Source organism: Cryptomeria japonica, chromosome 11, assembly GCF_030272615.1.
Source record: "Cryptomeria japonica chromosome 11, Sugi_1.0, whole genome shotgun sequence".
Taxonomy (NCBI): Eukaryota; Viridiplantae; Streptophyta; class Pinopsida; order Cupressales; family Cupressaceae; genus Cryptomeria; species Cryptomeria japonica.
The window spans coordinates 650,301,254-650,309,037 of NC_081415.1; positions in this window are offsets into that span (position 1 = coordinate 650,301,254).

Sequence of the window (7,784 nt, forward strand, 5' to 3'; positions counted from 1 at the left end):
GATTTGGTGTCTTAAGGGGTCCTATGTTGTCATTAGGGGTCATATGGTGTCTCGTGACACCATAGGACCCCTTAAGATACCAAATTGTGTCGTTAGGGGTCATATTGTGTCCTAAGGGGTCGTAGGAAACAATATGACCCCTAATGACATGAATTGGTGTTCTAAGGGGTCCTATAGTGTCGTTAGGGGTCATATGGTGTCCATAGGGGTCATATGGTGTCTTGGGACACCATAGGACCCCTTAGGACACCATATGACCCAAAGCGACCCAATATGGTGTCATTAGGGGTCATATGGTGTCCTAAGAGGTCATAAGGGTTCATGGGACACCATATGACCCCTTAGGACACCATATGACCCATAACGACATGATTTGGTGTCTTAAGGGGTCCTATGGTGTCGTTAGGGTTCATATGGTGTCTCAGGACACCATAGGACCCCTTAGGGCACAATATGACCCCTTAGGACACAATATGACCCAAAGTGGCCCAATATGCTATCATTAGGGGTCATATGGTGTCCTAAGAGGTCATAAAGGTTCATGGGACACCATATGACCCCTATGGACACCTAATGACCCCTAACGACACCATAGGACCCCTTAAGACACCAAATCATGTCGTTAGGGGTCATATTGTGTCTTATGACCCCATAAGACACAATATGACCCCTAACGACATGATTTGGTGTCTTAAGGGGTCCTATGGTCATAAGACACAATATGACCCCTAACGACATGATTTGGTGTCTTAAGGGGTCCTATGGTGTCGTTAGGGGTCGTATGGTGTCCATAGGGGTCATATGGTGTCTTGGCACACCATAGGGGTCCTTAGGACACAATGTGATCGAAAGCGACCCAATATGGTGTCATTAGGGGTCATATGGTGTCCTAAGAGGTCATAAGGGTTCATGGGACACCATATGACCACTTAGGACTCCATATGACCCCCAACGACATGATTTGGTGTCTTAAGGGGTCCTATGGTGTCGTTAGGGGTCATATGGTGGCCATAGGGGTCATATGGTGTCTTGGGACACCAGAGGACACCTTAGGACACAATATGACCCCTTGGGACATAATATGACCCAAAGCAACCCAATATGCTGTCATTAGGGGTCATATGGTGTCCTAAGAGGTCGTAAGGGTTCATGGGATACCATATGACCCCTAACGACACCATGGGACCCCTTAAGACACCAAATCATGTCAGTAGGGATCATATTATGTCCTACGACCCCGTAAGACATAATATGACCCATAACGACATGATTTGGTGTCTTAAGGGGTCCTATGTTGTTGTTAGGGGTCATATGGTGTCTTGGGACACCATAGGATCCCTTAGGACACAATATGACCCCTTAGGACACAATATGACCCAAAGCAACCCAATATGGTGTTATTAGGGGTCATATGGTGTCTTAGAGGTCATAAGGGTTCACAGGACACCATATGACCCCTATGGACACCATATGACCCCTATGGACACCATATGACCCCTAAAGACACCATAGGACCCCTTAAGACACCAAATCATGTTGTTAGGGGTCATATTATGTCTTACGAGGTCGTAGGACACAATATTGGGACACCATATGACCCCTAATGACATGATAAAGTGTCTTAAGGGGTCGTATGTTGTCCATAGGGGTCATATGGTGTCTTGGGACACCATACAACCCGTTATGACACCATTATGGACACCAGATGACCCCTAAAGACACCATAGGACCCCTTAAGACACCAAATCATGTCGTTAGGGGTCATATGGTGTCCTAAGGGGTCATAGGCCATAATATGACCCCTTAAGACACAATATGACCCAAAGCAACCCAATATGGTGTCATTAGGGGTCATATGGTGTCCTAAGAGGTCATAAGGGTTCATGGGACACCATATGACCCCTTAGGACACCATATGACCCCTAACGACACCATAGGACCCTCTCTCTCTCTCTCTATCTCTCTCCTTCCTTCTCTCTCTCTCTCCCTCCCTCACCTTCTCTCTCTCTCTCTCTCTCTCTCCTCCTCTCGCTCTCTAAAATATGACTAATAAAATCCGATATCCAATATTTCTGCCATGTGGCAGTTTACTAAATAAATGGCGGCAACAGAAAATTTTTTGGGGACCAAAAATTTTTGTACTAAAATCGGATATCGGATTTTATCGGATATCCGATTTTAGTACAAAAAACCAAGAAAAAAAGGGTTTGTGGGCCATTCTGTAGATTCCAATAGCCCACAGTCTGCATATTCTGTTTTCTATCGAGGATCACGGGTTTTCAGACAGCTAGAGACAAATTTGTGCTTTTGGGAGATTCATAAAGTGAAAACTTACATTTTCAATCACGAAGGAGCATATGTGTGGAGGGAAATGCGGATTAGTAGTCGTCAAAAGTCTAAACGCAAAAGAAAAATTTCAAATGACCAAATTGAAGTGTATAGAGAAAGAGATAGAGAATGTCATAGGAGAAGAAGACAAGGTATGTTAAATATTGCTAATGTTACTTCAACTGAAGAGGAAATTGAATTTGAAAATGTGCCACAAGTTATTGAAAATGAAAATGTAGATTTTGAAAGTGATAATGAAAATGCTCAACATGTGGAAAACTTTAACGTTGAAGGTGGAATTGCTCAACCAAGTGAACCATATGTAACACCTAATTACTTTAGAAATGAAGACCCTCTCATGGATAAAAGACAAATTCCAAATCCAAGACCTTCAAGAACCCCAAAAATGGTTATTTGAAATCGTTGAGAACATTATTACGAATCTTGAAGGCAAGAGGTCAACAAGAACCATTCGGTTGTGGGCTACACAACTTTTCAACCAAAATTTAAGCAATAAGACATTGACCGAGCAATGCCAACTCTTTGTTCAATTGCTAAAGATGATAAAGATGAGACCATTTCTAAACAAATTGAAGATTCGTATGAACAAGAAGATGGAGAGAAATTTTATTATTGCAAAAAATCAATTTGACGCTCTGAATTCTATTGGAAAGAATACCAAAGAAAGAGATAAGAAAGCCGCTCAAAGAGTGATTACAACCTCCTTAGTAAGCCATCAATTGAGGAAGGCTTGTCAAATGAGACAAACTTGTGTTGATTTTAACATAAACCGTAAAACTTTGGATAGAGAACTTGCACGAAGACAAAGACTTAACGATCCACTTCAACAAGATACATGGGCATTTGGTGGGAGGATTCCATGTGTTGATAGAAAGTTGATTATCAATGTGAAGGAAGAGATTCAACAAGTTTGGCACTCTAATTCTAGAGTGTCACCCAATGCAAAGGACGTTTTGAAATTAAGAATCGGCAACCAAGACCGCACACCGCATCCCAAACATTTCTTGGAATCAAGCCAAACAATGTTGTACAAAAAATTTTGTGAATTACATCCAACTTTGCAAATATCACAAAGGGCCTTTGAATCTTTGAAACTATTTTATTGTGTTCCTCTTAAGATTCACAATACCTATTGTTGCAAGTACCATGTGGATTTTTCAATGTACCATGAACTTTTATGTCATATTTGTTCTATGATGCATACTAATGAGATGTTGAGGGACTGTGGTGCAATGCTATTTCCGAGATCATCAAGAGACTTGAAAGATCTATTTTTATGCCCTAGAGATGATTGCTGCTATTTCTATAGAAATGATTGTTTGAATGAGAAGTGCTCAGAATGTGGTGGGTTGTCAAAGTTTGTTTCATGTTTTCATGAGGGCAGCGAACACGAGTTTGGAAATAATTATGTTGAGAAAAAAAGATATGAGACTGTGAAATATAATTTGAAGAGTGGAGGTGAAGTTTCTAGATGCGAATTAGTCTCAAGAGAAGTGAGTATTGCTGATTTTATTTTGGATTTTAAGGAAAATCTTTTCTACAAGTATGCAGGGCACACCCATAGGTCTCAGTGGTTGGATCAACAGTTCAGGATGTGTAAGAACTTTTCCCAATTAGCACTATTGTATCAATGGTTGATTTTGTAGAGAAATATACATTGCAACCACAAAATGAGGTACAGTCTGATGAATATGCCAAAAAACTCTGTACTTAAACACTTAAACAGTCTGAAGATAAATCGATAAAACAATTTAACAGACAGACCGGTTATCACACATGTAAACCAAAATGCAAGTAAAGCATTCACCCACAAAAGCAATAAAACCATAACACAAGATATTTGACATGGAAACCCAAATGGGAAAAACCACGGTGAGATGTAACTCAAAAGTCACTATCTGCATAATAGAAACCAGATTGGTTAAGGTCTTACAATGTTCTTCACCAAAACAGATCCTATTAGGAATCTCAATCTCTGTTAGGAGATAAGTCCAATTAAAGACTACCTTGCTAGAGGATTTTAGATTCACAGAGGTGAACCACCTTGTTAGAGGATTTTACAAAGGCTTCTAGGCTTACCCAATTAAGGGCTACAGACTTGTCAAAAATGTGAGTAATCAACAAGTTTTTGATCTATCTAATAGCACAAACTGCTTGGTTAGATCTAGTATAGCTCGCTGCTAATGCATTCCAGCATTACTTCAGTCTTTTCTATCTCTCTCTCAGTTACAACTTGATCTTCTCAGATAAGATCACTCTTATAACAACTCAACAACCACCTTAAACCCTAGCATGACATTAACCATTTCAGCAACCACCTAAAACCCTAGACATGGTGTCCTTTTAAAGGAATCTGATTTCATGTCGGTCCAATAGGATTACATTAAAATTTCCTAGGTTCAATGAATCTAGAAATACTCAGTAACATGACACAAAAAGCACCGTCAGTGTGTCGGCACCATCAATCAATCAATGGATTGGTAACTCATCACAAAATGTCAGTTGGTAACTCATCATAGAGTATTACCGGTTCATACAAAATATTGGTTACCGGTTTGACAAAAATGAAGAATGGTAAGAATGTGTTATACTGCTTTGCTTCCTCATACCGCTTGAGATCTATGAACCTCTTAGGGTTGACATGCCGCTTCAGACTGGGAAACACATTCTGCAAAATCACCAATAGTCCAAAACTAGAATAAAACATACCGGTTGGAACAAATATCGGTTGAGCTCTAGCTCATAGATATAAAGGGGATCTCAATACAAGTGTGTGTCCATCAATGACAATCACAACATTAACTACAGAAATGCCAACAATCTCCCCCTTTGGCATTGATAGCAACACTTAGGAAAATAAAATTTTGACATCTAAGTGTTTTACAATAAAAACATGCCATTAACAAAATTGCTCCCCCTAAGCATATACACTATCCCTTAATCAATACAATGTATAGCAATTTTGCATACAGAGCATAAACATTGAGATATCAGAGCATATAGCATATATCAAAATTTTAAAACCAGATACTTCTCCCTATTTGTCTCCAAAATAGATAGAGTACTTCTCCCCCTTTGCCAACAATGACAAAGTACCGTTGAACAACCCTATTTCCATTTGATATATAAAAAAAAATTTATGACAACAATGAATAATACTTGTCAAAAACTAATTTATAGTCCTACAAAAATTGTTTCATGAATACAGACTAGGACTTAAGTAGGGAGGTGGCCACTTCTTTCTCTATTTGCATCTGGGATACCTGTTCCTCCATTGCATCAACTATGCTCAGCTCCTGCGTAATTGCCAAGGCATCTAGGTTCAGATAACACTTCTGAAGAATTTGCAGATGTGGAAGTAAAACCAGTTGTAGCTCCTGCAAATCTCTAGACTGTGTACTAGTTTCTTGCTCCATTTTGGCTGACTGGATCTGGAACCGGTGAGTGATTTGCCCATAAGTTGCAAAGGAATCATATGGTGGCTTAAATGTGCTCAAGTAGGACTATAAGTCCATTTGAAGCTTTTTCTTTTGAGCTAGCACATCATCGTAGAATAGATGGGGTTGATAGATTTTTCTTAGTAGCAAGTTTCCCTCATCCAAAGCATCCCTTATATCCTTTTGGTCTTTCAGAAGTTCAGACCAGAGCTCATTCAACTTTTTCACTAGAGCAATGTTAAGAGCCTTTTGATGCTCTTTCTTGACATTTGCCTCAACTGCTTCTTCTAGGCTCTGCACCTGATCATCCACTATAGCACATAGTAGTTTGAGTTGTGCTAGTGATGATTCAGTGTTAGGAAGATTGGTACTGGGGATCAAACCAGTAAGGGTGTCTACAACCGCTTGAATGATATCTTGCTCCTTTTTCCTTCGTATGATTTCAAGGTGCTCTTGAGCAACCTTGATGCTCTGCATAAGCTCTGACTCACTTGCAGACTAGAGATCAATAGGATTGGAGATATCAGCCAATTTGGCTTGACTCCTGATTGCCTTCGGAGTCTCCATCTGTGTGCTCTTCAATGCTTCCGCTGCCTTGTCTGCTTCTTCCTTCTTCCTTTTCTCTGCTTCCTTCTTTTGTTCTTGTGCCTTGTCTTCCTCTTCTTTCTTTTTCCTCTCTTCTTCCTTCCTCTTCTCCTCTTCTTTCTTTTCTTCCTCTTCCTTCTTCTTCTTTTCTTCCTTATCCTCTTCTTCTTTCTTCTTCCTCTTCCTTCTTCTTCTTTTCTTCCTTATCCTCTTCTTCTTTCTTCTTCCTATCATCTTCTTGCTTCTTCTTCTCTTCATCTTTTCACTTCTCCTCTTCCTCTTTTCTCTTCTCTTCCTCTTTTCTCTTTTTCTCATCTTCGTCCCTCTTCTTCTTCTCTTCCTATTCCTTAGCCGCTTCCTGTGTGTCCTTGGCTTTCTCACTGCCTTGTTCGGCTTGTTGACCCTACTCTGTTCCCTCAGAAGGTATGTCCTAAGTGACATCTTCTATGTCTAATGCATCGACATCAATAGTATCGATTGGTTCTTCAACCAGGTTTCCTTCTTCATCAAAAACTTCATCTAGTTTGGATACAACTGGTTTTTTTCTGCTTGTAGGTTGGCCATACGTGCTTTGTGAGAATTGATAGCATAATCCATATGCTGATGAGTGTCTTTTTCAACATCATCAATTCTCCCCTCTAATAGCCAGAGTCTTCTTCTCCTTGTGAAGAAGAGTCCTTTATTCTAATCCAAAACATCAAATAATTCTGAATTTGAGAGGTTGGGAAAGTACTGTGCAAAGACTTTCTCCCTAATCTCCTATTCTTTTTCAATAGCAATGCACCATTTATTATCTAATGCTTTATATAAAGAATACAGTGTCTAAGATTTTATCTCTGATGGCGACCGGTCATTTTTACACAAATAAATAATGATTTCCTGTAATACTTCTTCTTTCTCTTCATCACTGAAATCATCATAATAATCTACTAAATCATGAAGTAATTTTCTCCTAATATTCTTTATTGTCCTTTGATAATGTGTCAAAGGTTTGTATGAGGAGATATCAATATTTACCGGTGTGGATGCTGCCAGTTCATTCTTCCTCATTTTCTTTGTTTGTCTGTCCTTCTTTGGCTTTTCATCAGACTCAGTCTCTTCAGAGTCCGGTTCATTTGACTTAGTCTTTCTTTTTCTTTCGAAGACTTTTGCCGGTGCCACTTCCGGTTTCTTCTTTGTTGGTGACCTCTTGGTCACTCTTGGAGTTGCAGTAGTAGCCGGTGCCGATGCTGTAGGCACTGCCTTGGCTTTCTTTACTGTCGGTTCTTTTCCTTTCTTAACAGATGGTTCCTTGGTTGGTGCAATCCTCTCCAAATAGGTTCTGGTCCTCTTAGCCTTAGGATCAAGAGGTAAGGCAATAAGGGTTGAGGCATACCCTTCAAACATATCATACATAACCTCATAACCCATTGG